At 43.4% G+C, this 19,404-nt stretch overlaps 1 long non-coding RNA gene across 7 annotated transcripts; it reads left to right on the top strand.

Moving 5' to 3' along the window:
* Positions 1 to 5,851: 5,851 nt before the first annotated feature.
* LOC103892194 (uncharacterized) lies at positions 5,852 to 16,508 on the top strand. Of its 7 annotated transcripts, none has more exons than XR_010136739.1 (7): positions 5,854 to 6,761; positions 7,362 to 7,522; positions 9,438 to 9,655; positions 10,332 to 10,485; positions 12,711 to 12,882; positions 13,858 to 13,975; positions 15,519 to 16,508. It is a non-coding gene; the product is annotated as an uncharacterized LOC103892194 (long non-coding RNA). The 7 variants fall into 7 exon arrangements; XR_010136740.1 differs by having other exon boundaries at positions 10,327 to 10,485; XR_010136738.1 differs by having other exon boundaries at positions 5,855 to 6,473.
* Positions 16,509 to 19,404: the final 2,896 nt, after the last annotated feature.

The raw sequence follows: 19,404 nt of genomic DNA, 5'->3' as shown, positions 1-19,404 counted from the left end.
AGCTGGAATTACAGGCGTGTGCCACCATGCCCAGCTAATTTTTGTATTTTTAGTAGAGATGAGGTTTCATCATGTTGGCCAGGATGGTCTCCATCTCTTGACCTCACGACCTGCCCGCCTCGGCCTCCCGAAGTGCTGGGATTACAGGAATGAGCCACCGTGCCTGGCCAATAATTTTTTAATTTCTATCTTGATTTCATTTTTGACTCAATGTTCATTCAAGAGCAAGTTATTTAATTTCCCTGTATTTGCATGGTTTTGAAGATTCCTTTTGGAGTTGATTTCCAGTTTTATTCTACTGTTGTCTGATAGAGCTCTTGATATAATTTCAGTTTTCTTAAATTTACTGAGGCCTGTTTTATGGCCTATCACATGATCTGTCTTGGAGAAAGTTCCATGCACTGTTGAATAGAATGTGTATTCTGTGGTTGTTGGATGAAATGTTCTGTATATAACTGCTAAGTCCATTTGTTCCAAGATATAGTTTAAATCCATTGTTTCCTGTTGCGGGAAGTCAGGGACCCCAAACAGAGGGACTGGCTGAAGCCATGGCAGAAGAACATGGATTGTGAAGATTTCATGGACATTTATTCGTTCCCCAAATTAATACTTTTATAATTTCTTATGCCTGTCTTCACTGCAATCTCTAAACATAAATTGTAAAGATTTCATGGACACTTATCACTTCCCCAATCAATACCCTTGCGATTTCCTATGCCTGTCTTTACTTTAATCTCTTGATCCTGTCAGCTGAGGAGGATGTATATCGCCTCAGGACCCTGTAATAATCACATTAACTGCACAAATTGTACAGCATGTGTGTTTGAGCAATATGAAATCTGGGCACCTTGAAAAAAGAACAGGAGAACAGCAATTGTTCAGGGAATAAGAAAGATAACCTTAAACTCTGACTGCTGGTGAGCCAGGTGGAACAGAGCCATATATCTCTTCTTTCAAAGGCAAATGGGAGAAATATTGCTGAATTCTTTTTCTCAGCATGGAACATCCCTGAGAAAGAGAATGCGCACCAGGGGGTGGGTCTCTGAACTGGCCCCCCTGGGCGTGGTTGTCTCTTATGGTCGAGACTGCAGGGGCGAAATAGACTCCAGTCTCCCATAGCGCTCCCAGGCTTATTAGGAAGAGGAAATTCCTGCCTAATAAATTTTGGTCAGACAGGTTGATCTCAAAACCCTGTCTCCTGATAAGATGTTATCAATGACAATGGTGCCCGAAACTTCATTAGCAATTTTAATTTCGCCTCAGTCCTGTGGTCCTGTGATCTCACCCTGCCTCCACTTGCCTTGTGATATTCTATTACCTTGTAAAGTACTTAATGTCTGTGACCCACACCTATTCGCACACTCCTTCCCCTTTTGAAACTCCCTAGTAAAAACTTGCTGCTTTTTGTGGCTTGTGGGGCATCACAGAACCTACCGACATGTGATGTCTCCCCCAGATACCCGGCTTTAAAATTTCTCTCTTTTGTACTCTGTCCCTTTATTTCTCAAGCTGGCCGACGCTTAAGAAAAATAGAAAAGAACCTACGTGAATATTGGGGCAGGTTCCCTGATAGTTTCCTTGTTGACTTTCTGTCTTGATGATCTGTCTAGTGCTGTCAGTAGTGTCCCCCACTATTATTGTGTTGCTGTCTATCTCTCATTTCTTAGGTCTATTAGTAATTGTTTTATAAATTTGGGACCTCCAGTGTTAGGTGCATATATGTTTAGTACTGTGATATTTTCCTGTTGGACAAGGCCTTTTAGCCTTATACAATGTCTTCTTTTGTCTCATTTAACTGCTGTTGCTTTAAAGTTTGTTTTGTCTGATATAAGAATACTCCTGCTCACTTTTGGTGTCCATTTGCATGAAATCCCTTTTCTCACCCCTTTAGTTCAAGTGTATGTGAGTCCTTATGTGTTAGTTTTGTTTCTTGAAGGCAGCAGGTAGTTGGTTGGTGAGTTCGTGTCTATTCTGCAGTTCTATATCTTTTAAGTGAAACATTTAGGCCATTTACATTTAATGTTAGTATTGAAATGTGAGATACTGTTGCATTCTTCATGTTCTTTGTATACTGTGTACTTTAATTTTCTTGTTTTTGCTTTTTAACTTGTATTTTTCTTTTATAGGTCTGGTGTGATTTATGCTTTAAAGAGGTTCTGTTTGGATGTGTTTCCAGGATTTGTTTCAAGATTTAGAGCTCGAAATTTTAGTAGTTCTTGTAGTGGTGGCTTGGTAATGGCGAATTCTCTCAGCCTTTGTTTGTCTGAAAAAGACTGTATCTTTCCTTCATAAATGATGCTTAGTTTCGCTGGTTAGAAAATTCTTGGCTGATAAATTGTTTTGATTGAGGAGGCTGAAGATAGGGTCCCAACCCCTTCTAGCTTATAAGGTTTCTGCTGAGAAATTTGCTATTCATCTGATAGGTTTTCTTTTATAGGTTACCTGGTGCTTTGTCTCACAGCTCTTAAGATTCTTTCCTTCATCTTAACTTTGGATAACCTGATGACAATGTGCCTAGGTGATATTTTGTGATGAATTTCCTGGGTGTTCTTTAGCTTCTTGTGTTTGGATGTCTAGGTGTCTAGCAAGGCTGTGGAAATTTTCCTCGGTTATTCCCCTAAATATGTTTTCCAAGCTTTTAGAATTTCCTTCTTCTTCAGGAACACTGATTATTCTTAGGTTTGGTTGTTTAACATAATCCCAGACTTCTTGGAGGCTTTGTTCATATTTTCTTACTCTTTTTTTTTTTTTTTTTTTTTGGTCTTTGTTTGATTGGGTAAATTTGAAGACCTTGTCTTCAAGCTCTGAATTTCTTTCTTCTACTTGTTCAATTCTATTGCTGAGACTTTCCAGAGCATTTCTCATTTCTAAAAGTGTGTCCAAAGTTTCCTGCATATTTTATTGTTTTTTCTTTAAGGTGTCTATTTCCTTGAATATTTCTCCCTTCACTTCTTATATTGTTTTTTAAAATTTTTTTTCCACTGGGCTTCACCTTTCTCTGGTAACTCCCTGATTAGCTTGATAACTAACCTCCTGAATTCTTTTTCAGGTAAATCAGGGATTTCTTCTTGGTTTCAGTCCATTGCTGGTGAACTAGTATGATTTTTGGCTGGTGTTAAAGAGACTTGTTTTGTCATATTACTAGGATTGGGTTTCTGGTTCTTTCTCATTTGGACAGGGTCTGTCAGAGGGAAGGTCTAGGGCTGAAGGCTGTTGTTCAGATTACTGTCACATGGGGTGTTCTCTTGATGTAGTACTCTCCCCTTTTCCTATGGATGTGGCTTTCCGTGAGCCAAACTGCTGTGATTGTTGTCCCTCTTCTGGGTCCAGCAACCCAGCAAGTCTACCAGGCTCCAAGCTGGTACTGGGGGTTGTCTGCATAGAGTCCTGTGATGTGAGCTGTCTATGGGTCTCTCAGCCATGGATACCAGCACCTGTTCTGGTGGAGGTGGTGGGGTTGGGGAGGGGGTAGATGCAGTGGACTCTGTGAGGATCCTTAGCTTTGGTGATTTAATGTTCTATTTTTGTGCTGGTTTTGCTGGTTGGCCTCCTGCCAGGAGGTGGCACTTTCCAGATAACATCAGCTGTGGTAGTATGGAGTAGAACTGGTGGTGGGCAGGGTCCTAGAATTCCCAAGATTATATGCCCTTTTTCTTCAGCTACCAGGGTGGGTAGGGAAGACCCATCAGATGGGGGCAGAGCTAGGTGTGTCTGAGCTCAGACTCTCCTTGGGTGGGTCTTGCTGCGGCTGTTGTGGGGGATGGATGGGATTCCCAGGTCACTGGAGTTGTGTACCTAGGAGGATTATGGCTGCCTCTGCTGAATCATGCAGATTTTCAGGGAAGTGGGAGAAGGCCAGCAGACACAGGCCTCACCCAGCTCCCATGCGAACTGAAGGGCTGGTCTCACTTCTACCGTGCACCCCCTTTAACAGCCCCCAGTCTGTTTCCAGGCTGTGAGCAAGAGGGGCTTGAAAACTTGCCCCAGGCTACCTGCCTCCCAGCTGCGAAAGAAAAGGGCTTGGTTCTTCCCCTGCCTGTGGAGTCTGCACACCAGATTTGTGCCCTCCCCTGAGTTCTGGCCAGGAGGCTTCTTGCTCCTCTCAAATTGTTATAAAGTTCAGCTAAAGATTTCCTTCTCCCTGTGGCTTTTTACCCCCTGCTCTTCTGGCCGCCCTTCCTATGAATTCCTGTGGGGCCAGGCAGGAATGGGTTGCTTGGGGACCCAGCGGGCCCCCAGGACCTTTCTGCTGCTTCCTCTACCCCTGTATTTCACTCAGCTCTCTAAATTGACTAAGCTACAGGTAAGGTCGGAAACTTCTTCTGCAAACGGACCTTCAGTTTCTCCAGTGGGAGTGTGTGTTTGGGTGAGGAGGGTCTCCCTTTCCCACTTCCGCTGTTGGGGCACTCACAGAATTTGGTGTGTCTTCCAGGTCCTGCAGGAGCAGTCTGCTTCCTTCAGAGGATCTTAGGTCCTCTCAGGATTGCTGGTTTGTTCTTGCAGTCGATCTGGAGCTTAAATTCACAATGCGAATATCTGCACGCTGCTCTGTCTGGAGCTATCGGCCTGTCATTTTTCTTACACTGTTTCCTTTTATTTTCTGAAAATGGGATTCCAGTAGCAACTTGACTATTTATACATCAGAAAGACTGGGTTATTTGGATTATGATATAATGAAGGGCTGCACTACATTAAAATGCAAAGGACTAATCAATTACGATGAAATTCAATAAATTAATGCAAAAATCAGTGCAGCTAGCAAAGATTGCATATATATTTTTTTAACTGCTTTCTTTATGGATGAGGAGCACATAGTTCAAATCATGGTTAAAAATCCTTGGTTAAAAAAAAATGTCCCCATCTAAGTCTAATGCTATAATTAGGACAAAGGGGCTTAGTCAGGACTTCCTCAAAATTTCTTGTGCTCAATTCAGGCATTAAGAAATGGTGTGTGTCGCAGGTTCACTGCAGCACTATTCACAATAACAAAGACATAGAGCCAACCTAAATGCCCATCGATGGTAGACTGGAGAAAGAAAATGTGGTACATATGCACCTTGGAATACGCAGCCATAACAAGGAAGGAAATCATGTCCTTTGCAGGCACATACAGCTGGAGGCCATTATCCTTAGCAAACTAACCGCAGGAAGAGAAAACCAAATACTGCATATTCTCACTTATAAGTGGGAACTAAATGATGAGAACACATGGACACATAGAGGGGAACAAGACACACTGGGACCTACTGGAGGGTGGAGGGTGAGAGGAGGGAGAGCATCAGGAAAAGGAACTTGAGTGCTAGGCTTAGTATCTGGGTGATGATACAACGTGTACAACAAACTCCTGTAACACGAGTTTACCTATATAACAAACCTCCACATGTACCCCTGAATCTAAAATAAAAATTAAAGAAAAAATAAGTGTGTGTGTGTGTGCGCGCGCGCACGCTGCCCGAGAGTGGAGGAAGAAATTGTGAACAGAAACCCTATGTTTGCTTATTTGTCTGTATCACCACTCTTTCTACCACCCTATTCTCTTCCTAGTGATCCCTCCCAAACTATGTCTGCCCCAAATCTTTTCTTCTCACCCTCAAGCCTGGAAGATTCAAAGGAGATGGGAAGCGACCCCGCCTTCTTATGAATATGCGACAGCAAGGGACTGGGAGAAGCAGGAGAGAAAATCCCTGCAAGGAATCCACCCTAGGTCTGCCTGCCCCGGCTCAGCCCCGTCCCTCCTACGCTCCCCACGTACTTTCAAGAACAGCAAACGATAGCACAGCCCAGCCCAGGAAGCCGCGCTGGCCACGGAGGGTGACTCAGAACTGCTATCGCCAGGGAAAGGCGGCATCCCGAGAGCCCTCCAGAGCCAATCTGAGCTCTGCTGGGCGGGGAGGCGGAGACTGATTCGCCGCGGTCCTGGTCCCAGCGGCTGGGAGGTCCCGCGCTGGCGGAGCAAATGAGGAGGGCGCAGGGCACGGGGGGCGGCGCGCGCCCGGGACAGTTTCCCGTCGGCTTCTCCCGGACTGTCCTACCACTTCCATCTCGGAGCGGGATGCTCAGATCCCCGCAAGGCCTCCTGCGGACGTGGGAGACATGCTGAGACAGGCCAGCGGGGTTTCGCTACCGGTTGCCACCCCTCTCGCCCTTTTGGAGAAGATAGAGCTAAGCAGCATTTGGCAGAAATCCTGTGTCCGTGGAACATTTATTATTATTATTTTTCCTGAAACGCAGGTGACAGTTGATGAGGCTCAGCATCTCCAGATAAAAGAAGGGACAGAGCTGTCGGTGCGGTGAGGTTTGAAAAGTTGCGGCGGCCCCGGGGAGCTGCAGGGGGCGAGCGCGGAGCAAAGCCCGGGCCGCACCAGACGGGCCCTGAGTCTCCAGGGCTCCTCGTCCCCATGCGTCAGCGTGTCTGATGCTTCACTGGACCCGGGTCTCCTTTTCAATGTCATCTCACAGCCTCTGTCCCTTGGGTAGGGAATCAGGCTTCTGAGCTATCAGCTGCTTAATGCAGTCGTCCTCTGCTTTGGAAAATATTTGAATTGTGGTCTGATAGAAGACACGAAAAAGTTAGAATACTGCTAGATTCCAAAGGAAAAAAAAAGTTTCTTCGTTTACAAGTAGCATCTACTGATGGGAATTTCTTAATTATTATCATTTAAAAAAATACAGAACCAGGTTTGGATCCATGAAAACGAATTGGTCCTCAGCCTTTCCAACACTGGCCAAAAAAATTTGCAAAAGAAAAACACAGGCATCAGGTAGCAGGCACAGTATTAAAAATTCAGACAGTTTTACTGTTGGATCTTAAAATATATTAGAAGGGTGTGACTTTCATAAAGGATGAGAGAGAATCAACTTCATTCTATTTCGATGGGTATTTTCTAGCTATGCCAGATAATTTTGTCTTATTATCTCAAAGATTACTTGTTTCAACCATACACCATGAGGAAAAAAAATGGCAAGGGGTTTGAATGATCGTTTCCAGAGCAGTTTTTGGTAGCTACAGTAGAACTTCCATTTTACAAATTCTCTATGTTAGTCATTCACTCATATATTCATTCACCAAACATTTATTAAGGCTCTTCTATGTGCTGTGTACAGTGCTAGACTTGGGAGAAGAGGGATAAGTGGTGAGAGGGACATACAAAATTGAATTAGAAAAATTCACAGTTTAGGGAACTGGAAATGCTAGGAAGCAGTTGTAAACCACTATGATACATTCTTGTCGTGAGATGCCACCAGGACAGCCCCTGCTAATGGCCAGGAGAGGTACACTGACCTCAGCTGAGCTTCGGGGTTCATCTGCGTGGTGGCCTTTGCTCTTTCAAGGTAGCCATTATTGGTTCCATTTACAACAGGAGGAGGCCAACACTAAAAGTGCAGCGATGAGCCTCATGTCTCACAGCCAGTCAGGCTCCTAATCCAGAAGCCACTGCTATGACCTGCACTTTGGGACATTCTGCCATTTGATCCCTACAACCTCATTACCTGAAGGACTATATTTTGATCATTCTTAATGGTGAGTGCAAATTTCTAAATAATAATAATGCAATTTTATTTTTGGTTGAGATGTTTCTAAAGTCACATATTTCTAAAGTTAGATATCAATTGCATTTCTGAAGAATATGTGTTTTTCCTACTGGAATGTTGCTGTTGTCCATAACCTTTTTTTCCCCAGGGTTTCTGAGAAGTTGTTGAGAAAATTAAAATTTAGTTATTTATGATTTTAAGACATTTAGAGGCACTTGTATTTTAAAGTATGCTATAAGTTGCTATAGTATTAGATTTGTTTGAAGCAAACACACCAGTTATTACTGAAAATTTTATTAACTTTTTAAATGTTGTGTCAGATTTGTTAGTTTCCACTTGCAGTTACATTAGAGAGGTGATAGGAGAAATCTCCATCCGGAAAGTTGTCCTGGAAAGTTCAGGTATGGACCTGGCTGGTCCTGCATAGAAATTTAGCTATGTGTGCCCCAATGCTGAAAACCTCTTCGAACTGATTTTATCAGTGATTTCACTGTTAAAATTTAATTTTTTCAAATAGATTACAGAATCCCTGAAGGCAAGAACCAGGTCTTTTGTGTCTTTAGAATCCTCTTCCTAATACAAAATACAACACTCTTCATAAATGTTAACTGGCAGAAAAAACAAAAATAAACTTTACCAGTCTGATGAAAATCACAGTAGAATTAATCCTTTAATATATACTATTCGGAGTCACAGAAGTTTTATTTATTGGCTGATTTTTTTTTTTCATGACGGCTATACTGTAAAATGCTAGGCAGTATCTATTTTACAGGTAGAAAAACTGAGCTATGGTGATTAATATACAAAGCATTTTCCACTGCATTATCTTAATTGAACCTCACAACAACCATTCAGGAATTCAAATGCAATTTTTTCTTTCTTTTTTTTTCTTGGAGATGGAGTCTCGCTCTTGTTGCCCAGGCTGGAGTGCAGTGGCGCGATCTCAGCTCACTGCAAGCTCTGCCTCCCAGGTTCACACCATTCTCCTGCCTCAGCCTCCTGAGTAGCTGGGACCACAGGCGCCTGCCACCGCACCTGGCTAATTTTTTGTATTTTTAGTAGAGACGGGGTTTCACCGAGTTAGCCAGGATGGTCTCGATCTCCTGACCTTGTGATCCGCCCGCCTGGCCTCCCAAGAGAAACTCTTTTAAAAGACAAAGAAAGAGGCAGAGCAGGTGAAAGGAGGAGCTGGAGAGGGGCTCCACGGAGCAAAAGGAAGTGAGGGTAAGAAAAAAGAGTCAAGTGAAGTGGATCGAAAACCAGTCATTGTTCAAAAATGGGATTCAGGGGACAAGAGAGAATGTCTTTGTTTGGGCTGCCATCACAAAATACCACAGCCCGAGGGCTTAAGCAACAGACATTGATTGTCTCCCGGTGCTGGGGGCTGGGAGCATGAGACCAGTGAGTCCGCAGGGATGGTTTCTTCTGAGGCCTGGCTCTTTGGCTTGCCGATGGCCACCTTCTCACTGAGTCCTCACACAGTCGTCCCTCTGTCTGTATTGTCTGTGACCTAATCTCCCCTTATAAGGACACCAGTCATATTGGATTAGTGCTCACCTATATAACCTCATTATACCTTAACAACCTCTATCACGACCCTATCTCCAAATATAGTCTGATTCTGAGGCCCTGGGGTTAGGACTTCACCATGTGAATTTTGAGCCCATAACAGAATAAAAAAGGTGACACTGGTCTATGACTTTGAAGACAAGACCTGTTGACCTGTTTCAATTGCTTCGTTATTCCCATTAGTACTCTCTCCTAGCACAAATAAATGGTTGAGTGAGTTGTGGCCATTTATTTTTACATTAGTATATTCTGTTGGTTGTTCAAAAAAAAAAAATCCAGAACTGAATTCTATATTTATCTTGCTTTGTACTTTATTTTCACTCTCACCTCTGCAGGGCCAGCTTCAAACCCTGTCAAGTTTTGAGGAGGGCAGATGAAGCTGATGACAGCTCCAGTTCCAGCTAGGGGTGACCTGTCTGTCTGCCTTTTTTGAGCTGTGGAGTGATTGGAGTCATATTTGCTGCCTGTGCAGCACCACAGGCCTGATGAAAATGAAAGGGCAACACCATGCAGATGGCGAAGCATAGGTCTCACAAGTGTCCTGGCCACGAAGGTAAGTCAGGGCAACCTTCTGCCTGCATGGCAATATACATGCTTATTTCCAACAAGATACCTGTGAGTATCTCAGGCTGTTTGTGAAGGGCAGACAGTAGAATCTGAAGGTTTTCTCTGAGGCATTGAGCAACTAACAAGGTTATAATTGGAATGTGTGGAAAAGATTCAAATTATTAAAATATGTGGTCATAAAATAACAGGGTCCAGAGCAAAGCCTGCAGGTCTTGTGGTCAGTGCCTTGACCTTGCCTGGACTACACAGCGCCTGCTTTGCAATAGGAATCAATACTGTTTCAAGTCGGCCAGAGAAGAAAGTTCTAGTGTCTTCTGCCATAGAAATTTTGGTATTCTCCAGTCATCAGAGTTTCAAAGTACTTGGCTTTGTGTCCTTAACTTCCTTCATTACTTCATATTCTGCCTTCAAAGGGAGGGAGAGTAGTTGTCTACTTTATTCATTTAATGTCTTGTCATCTGCTGAAAGAGGCTTATTTGTTTGTTTGAGAGAGACAGAGTCTCACTCTGTTGCCCAGGCTGGAGTGCATGGTGCAGTCTCAGCTCACTATAACCTCTGCCTTCCAGGTTCAAATGATTCTCTTGCCTCAGCCTACTGAGTTGCTGGGATTATATGTGCCTGCCACCACACCTGGCTAATTTTTTTTTGTATTTTTAGTACAGATGGGGTTTCACCATGTTGACCAGGCTGGTCTCAAACTCCTGGCCTCAACTGATCTGCCTGCCTCAGCCTCCCAAAGTGCTGGGATTACAAGCATGAGCCACCACGCCCAGCCTGCTGAAAGAGTTTTAAGAGGTCTCTTCTTGGCCTCTATCTGTAAGTTGAATAGAAACAATGTGCATTGTTCTAGAAGCCTGTTTCTATCACAGCCCTGCAGCACCTGCCCTTCCCATGGTGAGTGGTGGAGTTGCGGTCTGTGTCCTCCTCTCATTTCTCCCAGTCATTCCCACTTGAGGACCAACCTCTTTACTTCTAACTGTGAGGCCCTGGACTAAATTCTGCAGTATCCCTGCCGAAGAGCAGGGCTCCAATACTCCCGGCCAGTGGAGCTTTCCCAAGGAACACAGCGTTCAGAATGCACTGCTTGAACAAGATCCAGTAGCTTTCCTTGATAGGTGCTTTCAGAAACATGTTCTTGTGTGGAACAGTTACTGGTATCCCAGCCAAAAAAGGCTGCCTATTTCTCAGAGCCGTGCATACAGGGATCGGTGCCAGCACTTGGAGTTTGAAAAGTCAGCTTTGAAAGTGAGTGCAAGTCCCTGCAAGGTATACCGAATGGTCTGTTTCTCTTTATTTGAGCCAGACATCTGTGTAACTGGCCGGCTGTGCACATCATATGGCACAGAGTCGGGAGGTGAGCTGGTTTCTTAAGTTGGTGCTTTTGCTCATCACAGACACATTCCCCTGAAATTAAGGAACAGAACAAGCAAACACAAATGTATAAAGACTGAGGAAAAATGATTGTTCTGGCTGTTGATGAGGCATAGTGAAATGCCCTTTCTTCCCCTCTGCTACTGAAGATGGTAATGACATTGAGTGGCTTGGAAGTTCAAGCCACTCAACAAATATTGATCAGTCACTCCCTGTATACTCAGTGCTGACAGGGGCACAAGATGTGTCACCACCTTTCTTCCTGAGTAGTTTATGATCCGGCTGAGGGTGAGCGGCCATGCGCACAGGGAATCGTGGGAAAAGTTGTGTCATGGCATGGCCACCCCAGGAATGCCTGTTGTGGGGGCTCAGTGGCCAGAGGCCCAGATCTTCCCCTGCTGTGGCTTCTTTCCTTATGCCTGTCTCCTGCACATTCTCATCACCCCAACCCCAATCCAGGCTCTGTCACGCTTTTCAGCCCAGGGTCTTCCTCCAGTCCAATGAGGATGGCTCAGGAAATCCTAGCTCTGGATGTGTCTATACCAGGGTGAGTCTGGCTGTGGGGTTTCAAGCCTTACCTTCCTGGAGGAATTTCATCAGGGTCTGAAGGAAATAAAAGAGGGACTGGACTGCAGGAGGGGAAGAGAGGGCTGTTCTTTCTTCATTATTGATAGTCATAAATCATTGGAAAGTCCTAAAAGACTGCCTGAGTGTTCATTTCCAGGACAGAAGGATACACAGGCAACGTAAGAATATAAGACCGTGTTGAGGGCAACAGCAGGGCAGAGGAGAAAAATGCTGGTCACAACTGTAGATGGTGACTCAAGAGAGGACAACAGCCAGCGGTCCATACGCTGAGACGGATGGAGGAAGAGACACACAGGGACGAGGAAGCCAGCCTGGGGACCGAGTGTCCTTGGATTACCTCCAAGTGCCCTGCTCCTCACCCATGGAGTTCAGCTCCCCTCTTCATGATATCAGCAGTGATATGGAGCTGGAGGGGTCCCCAGAAGGAAGTGCAGCTGTCGCTCATTCCATCCTTCCTGGCATTTCAAGTTGGAATGACAAATTCAGTTCCAGGGTGTTAGGTTTGCAGGTGTTTTTAGCATACCAAGGTCTCACATGTACACATTAGGTGTCTGGGCTGGTTTGGGGACCTAGTCATCATACACCCTGTTTCTAAGGAAAATACATGCCAAATTCCAAACAAGTGAAGTATATTTTTGTTGCACGAAGCCTTTGTAACACGAAGATTAGGGCATCTGAGAATTTTATTTGGATGGCGAGGCACAGAATAAAATGGGCCTGAGGAGCATCAGGGGACCTGGGTGCAAGTCTTGCACAAATGCACAAATGCTTATCAAGCCAAATTCCCAAATATATAGATGTGTTATCTGCAGGAAGAGGGTTTTGATTAGTTTCTAAGGCCCTCTCTGTTCTTTCTAAAATCCAGCCTAAAATGGAACATGTCTTCTCTAAGAATCCCAAATGCCTCTCAAGTATCAACCCCTTTTATCCATGTGTCCTCTGTGTTCCTATGAGGCTGCAAGAATAATGGTATTTTCTCCTTTTCATACACGAGGTGGGGAAGGTCTCTCTGAGAAAACTTTTAGAGGGGAGGATTTCTCAACTCTAATTTATTCTCTTTGGTTTGTTCCTTTGTGAAACAGCATTGTCTTCAGCTTCGATGTCTTAGCTTTGAGAGAGCAGCGGGGCCATTCAGCGGTCATTTGGCCACAGGGATGTCCGTCACTGAAGGCTGTTTCTGCTGTTGTATTCCATCTCAGACCTAGATGCCTGCAGTTTCCTCGGATTGAAAACATCAAGGGATCTCCTGGTGCAGTGAGTCCAGCATATCCAGAGTGAAGCACAGTCACTGGTCATTTTACACTACATGGAAAATCTAAACAAGTTTCAAATTTTGATATTTTGGGTTTGTATTTTAAATGAAGTAGGGGATTGAAAACTATGCTGAGCCTCTTAGTAAAATGAAACATTAATTAATTAATTAATTTTTGAGACACAGTCTCACTCTGTTGCCCAAGCTGGAGTACAGTGGCGTGATCTCGGCTCACTGCAACCTCCACCTCCTGGGTTCAAGCAATTCCCTTGCCTCCCCGACCCGAGTAGCTGGGATTACAGGCGCCCACCACCACGCCCGGCTATTTTTTGTATTTCTAGTAGAGACAGGGTTTTGCCATGTTGGCCAAGCTGGTCTCAAACTCCTGACCTCAGGTGATCCGCCCGCCTTGGCCTCCCAAAGTGCTGGGATTACAGGCATGAGCTGCCGCGCCCAGCCTAATTTATGATGAAAGTAGGTCTGTTAGTTTATAGAATCTATCATCTTGGGGTCTTAATTAGCAGGCGTCCTTTCAGTGGTTGTGTCTCTAGATAGCAAATGTGGCATTTTAGAAAATACTTCCGTGTCTAGCTATTAGAATACGTCTATTACCAGGAAATGAGTAGCCACACTACTTGCAAAATGTTCGTATTTAGAGGGATAAAAGATAGCTTGAATAATATGAAAATCAACACTTCCCCTGATGGTAGAAATATGTTCTTTGGAGAAAAGTTTAAGCATTTTTAAAGTTAAGTATTATGTTTATTACTGTTAGCTCTGGGAATCTGCCCAAAAAAATCATTTTTCCAATTGTGTTAATTCCACTGAATTAAACTTTATTTTTTTCTTCTCTAAAAGACGTGATTTGGCCATAAGAATTTGGTTATGCAATTATATGTTGACCAATTAGAAGGTAAAGCCCTGGATTCTAAAAGTTTTGTGTTTTATTTACTCTTTTTTTTTCTTTTTTGAGACAGATTCTCACTTTGTCACCCAAGCTGGAGTGCAGTGGCACGATCTTGGCTCACTGCAGCCTCTGCCTCCCGGATTCAAGCGATTCTCCTGCCTCAACCTCTCTAGTAGCTGAGACTACAGGTGTGCACCACAACACATGGCTTTTTTTTCTTTTTTTCAGTAGAGATGGGGTTTCAGCATGGTGGCCCGGCTGGTCTCGAACTCCTGACCTCAGGTGATCCTCTCGCCTCAGCCTCCCAAAGTGTTGGGATTACAGGTGTAAGCCACTGCGCCTGGCCTTACTTACCATTTTTAAGTGTACACTTCAGTGGCATTCAGCACATTCACATTGTTTTGCAACCTTCACCACCATCCATCTGCAGAACTCTTTTCATTTTGCAAAACTGGAATTTTGTATCCGTTAAACAATAACTCCCCACTCGCCCTCCCAGGCCCCTGGCAACCACCGTTCTACTTCCTGTCTCTGAATTTGCCTGCTCTAGGTACCTCTTATATGTGTATTCTACAGTATTGTCCTTTTGTGTCTGGCTTATTTCACATAACTTATTGTCCTTAAGTTCCATCTATGTTGTGGCATATGTCAGAATTGTGTTCCTTTTTAAGGTTAAGTAATATTCCATAATGTGTATGTACTATATTTTGTTTATTCATTCACGTGTTGATGGAAATTTGGGTTGTTTCCACCGTTTTCATTCTTTTCAATGGCTGCATGGTATTCGGTTCTATGGTGATAACATATGACGTAAACCAGTTCTCTGTGGATAGGCTTTCAGTTTTTTCCATGCTTCCGTGAATAACTGTAAACTTAAACCATTTCACACATATACAAGCATGTTTGTCAATCAAATATATTGATATTGATTTGTTAGAAAGAAATGTTTTGGGCATATTAAATATTGGGATGTTGATGAATTGCCTTCTGTGGAGATTATACCAATTTATGTCTCCTGTAGATGGAACCTGTCTCCCAAGCCGTCACCAACACAGCATGTGAACAAATTCCTTCATGTTTGCTCATCTCATGATGGAAAATGGTGTCTCAGTGTGGTTTTAGTTTACATTTCTCCTATTTTGAGTGATCTCTGAATGTTTCAGGGCCATTGTATTTCTTTTACTGCAACTATCTGTTCATTTCCTTTGTTCACTTTTCAGGTAGGCGCTTGGGTTTTTCCCCTCCTTCTTCTTTATATTGGCTGTTGTTACAAAATGTGCTTTTATTTGTTTGTGCAGCCTGTAGGAGTCTTTGGGGCTCTGCTGTGAAACAGGAGATTGTCTGAGAATTAGTAAAACCTACTTTTCAACACCGTTGATCGAATACTGGCTCGGTGACAGTAGGTTTTATTCAGGGGAGAGTCCAGTGCCGTAGGAGGCCTTACTGAAGTGATTCATATTCAGAAGGAAGAATATCTTTGTGAGGAAGTTATACCAATCTCTATTCTCATAATTGTTTTAATGTTAAGATTTACTTATCTTTTAAAAGTTGAATGTGTAAACTCCAGATAACAAATAACTTAGTAATAGCATATTGTTAAATTTCATTTTGCTAAGCCCATACAGCTAACCGCATACTGGAAAACTCAAACTCAACATATCCCACTGAATTTGTTCCTTTGACCCGCAGAGTAACTTCCCAGTCCCTGAATTTTCTGTCTTGCTTTTCCAGATATCTCTCCACTCTCCTCCGCATCCAGTACATCACCGCCATGGACTGAATGTTTGTGTCCCCGCAAATTTCTGTGTTGCAATCTAAGGCCCAAGATGATGGTATCAGAGATGAGGGATTTGGCAGGTGGTTAAGCCATGAAGACAGAGGCCTGATGAACGGGGTTGGTGCCTTTAGAAAAGAGGCCTCAGAGAGCTGTCCCATCCCTTCTACCATGTGAGAACGCAGAGAGACAGCACCACCTGTGAACCAGAAGGTGGCGCTCACCAGACATTGAATCTGCTGATGCAGTGCTCTCGGATGTGAACCAGAAAGTCTGAGACAGGTCTTAGTTAATTTAGAAAGTTTATTTTGCCAAGGTTGAGGACGTGCTTGTGACACAGCCTCAGGAAATACTGATGACATGTGCCCAAGGTGGTCAGGGCACAGCCTGGTTTTATACATTTAGGGAGACATGAGGCATCAATCAATATATGTAAGAAGTACATTGGTTCGGTCTGGAAAGGTGGGACAACATGAAGCAAAGGCAGGAAGAATGGAAGCGGGGAGGGAGCTTCCAGGTCACAGGTAGGTGATACACAAATGGTTACATCCTTTTGAGTTTCTCATTAGCCTTTCCAAAGGTGGCAAATCAGATACGCATCTATCTCAGTGAGGAGAGGAGTGACTTTGAATAGAATGGGAGGCAGGTTTGCCCTAAGCAGTTCCCGGCTTGAGTTTTCCTTAGTGATTTTGGGGTCCCAAGATATTTTCCTTTCACATGGACTTCCCAGCCTTTAGAACTGTCAGAGATAAATGTCTGTTGTTTATAAGCCACCCAGTTTATGGCATTTTGTTATAGCAGCCCAAATCAAGTAAGAAGACTGCCAACCAGTTCTACCTAAACAGTCCCTCCATGTGTCCACCATCCTGAGTCCCCATTACCACGCCTTGTCCAGACCCCAACATTTCTGTGGTTTGATGCAATAAAAGTTTACTGCCTAAATAACAGGTACAGGACTCTGTGTGGACAAATGTGCTCTTTTCTCCTGAGGTAATATCTACGTACAAATGACTGGGTCATATGGTAGGTATTTTTAACTTTATAAAAAACTGCCAAACTGTTTTCCATAGTCTTTGCACCATTTCACTTTCCCACCAGCAGTGAATGAGTGTTCCAGTAACTCTGCATTCTCAACAGCACTTGTTATCATCAGCACTTGTTATCATCACCTTAAAGAGTTTCAGCCATTCTAAAGGTGTGTAGTGGTTTTCTCCCCACCTTTTAATTTTCTTAATAGTGCCCTTCAAAAAACAGAGGTTTTTTATTTTGATGAAATCTAGTTTACCAATTGTTTTCTTTTATGGATTGTGTTTTTGTTGTTACATGTATGAAATCTTTGCCTAACCTAAGATTGCAATATTTTTTTTCCATGTGTTCTTACAGAAGTTGTATATATCTATGTTTTACGTTTAGGTCTATGATCAATTTCAGTTAATTTTCATATAGGGCATGAGATATGGATTCAGGTTCATTTTTTGGCACATGAACATCCATCTGTTCCAGCACCATTTGGTGAAAAAAAGATACTTTTCCATTGAATTACTTTTGCATTTTTATTGAAAATAAGACAAAATTCCAAATACCATAATCCTGAATGCTAAAATCCCAAAAGATCAAAGATCCTAAAGTATAAATCTCTAAAGTCTAAAATTCTGAAAACCACAATCACAGGATAGGGTTTTTTTTCCTTTTCTTCAATTTTTTTCACTATTTTAAATAGCAAAACAATTCACTATGCTATGTATTTCATCGTTGCATCATTTCCAAAACTTGAAGTATAGGTCGTGCAGAGACGTTTAGATCTAGAGTCCTAATTTGTTTCATGCATTTTTTGCAAATGTGACTCCATGAAAGTTCATTATCTCAATGTTGACTTTGTGTATAAACATTGTGTATGTACATGAAAACATTGAAACTTCCTCAGTGATGTCCTTTTTGTACACCTGCATTTGTAAAAGGCAACATTTTTTGAGATCTCAGCTCTTTGGGTGATTGCATATGCAGTGGTAATCCATTGTGGTTTTTGATCAATCTTGTCAAAAGACTTTGGTTTTTTATCACAGTATTTCAGATGAGCACATTTACAAAGCTGGGTGCACACAATTACCAATCATAGTGATATGTGTTTAAACGTTTTCCTTTTGACCTACTTCTTTAGGAATACAGTTTATCTGCTCATAAATGCTATATCTGTGCCAGGTATAGTCGTATACCTGAGTATTTATTCTTGCAAAAACATGTATGCTATTATTGATTATTTTATTGTGTAAAGTGGCCTATGAAGTGTTCTGTTGTGTTTTTGTATGTTTCTCAAATAAATCCCCCCCCCTTTTTTTTTGAGATGGAGTCTCAAGTTTTTGCCAAGGCTGGAATGTAGTGGTGTGATCTCAGCTCACTGCAAACTCCATCTCCTGGATTCAAGCGATTATCCTGCCTCAGCCTCCCAAATAGCTGGGATTACAGGCATGCACCACCATGCCCGGCTAATTTTTGTATTTTTAGTAGAGATGGGGTTTCGCCATGTTGGCCAGGCTGGTCTTGAACTCCTGACCTCAGGTGATCTACCTGCCTCAGCCTCCCAAAGTGCTGGGATTACAGGAGTGAGCTGCTGTGCCCACACCCACCCCCCTTAAACTGTAAGTAAATATCTTAAGGAATTTTAAAAATTATTTTTCCAGAATTATATTTTCAGGATTTTGGATTTTAGAGATTTTGATCTTTCAGAATTTTAAGATCTGGGATTGTGTCTTTCAAGATCGCTTCTTCAGGGACTATGACGGGCTTCCCTCTAGACAGCATGGGCTAGGAAGCATGTTCTGGAATGTGACATTTAAGCTGAGAACTGAATTGTACAAAAAACCTAGCCACGCCAATTACCCTAAGTGAATTAATGCAAAAATAGAAATCCAAATACCACATGTTCTCACTTATAAGTGGGAGTAAGCATTGGGTGCACAGGGACGTAAAGGTGGGAAAACAGACACTGGGGATTCCAAAAGGCAGGAGGAAGGGAGAGGGTTGAAAACCTACCTATTGGGCACTGTGTTCACTATCTGGGTGATGGGATCAGTTGAAGCCCAAACCTCACCGTCATGCAATAAATCCTTGTAACAAACCACTCATGTAGCTCCTGAATCCAAAAGAAAAAAAACAAAAAACAATATTAACTTTTACCCCAAAACCACCTGGCCACAGAAACCAGCGGGCAGTGGTGGAGAAGAAACCCCAGGAGGGTTCTAGGTGAGGTGGCTGGACATGCAGAAGCCCTGCTGGGCAAGGAAGAGGTTTTGTGTTTAGGAAATGAAAGCCCAGGTAGCTGAGCTGTGGCGAGCCGGGGAGAATGAAGGGATGAGACAGCACAGACACAGGCTTCGCTTCTGGGGGTCCTGCTTGTGCCCTACCTCCTCAATGGTCCTCCTGGCCCCTCTCCACTAGGCAGGAAGCAATGGCATCTTTTTTTTTTTTTTTTGAGACGGAGTCTTGCTCTGTCGTCCAGGCTGGAGTGCAGTGGCACCATCCGCCATCTCGGCTCACTGCAAGCTCCACCTCCTGGGTTCACACCATTCTCCTGCCTCAGCCTCCCGAGTAGCTGGGATTACAGGTGCCCACCACCACGCCCGGCTAATTTTTTATATTTTTAGTAGAGACGGGATTTCACTATGTTGGCCAGGATGGTCTCGATCTCCTGACCTCGTGATCCGCCTGCCTCGGCCTCCCAAAGTGCTGGGATTACAGGCGTGAGCCACTGCGCCCGGCTGCAATGGCATCTTTTACCATGAAGTTGTCAGCACAGTGGGGAAATAGCAGGCAGTTCCAGGGGATTTTCTCAAGGCTTGGATTTGG

The sequence above is a fragment of the Pongo abelii genome, chromosome 14, assembly GCF_028885655.2.
Source record: "Pongo abelii isolate AG06213 chromosome 14, NHGRI_mPonAbe1-v2.0_pri, whole genome shotgun sequence".
Taxonomy (NCBI): Eukaryota; Metazoa; Chordata; class Mammalia; order Primates; family Hominidae; genus Pongo; species Pongo abelii.
The sequence above is the reverse complement of the archived record's forward strand: the minus strand, read 5'-3'. Positions and strand labels throughout refer to the sequence as shown.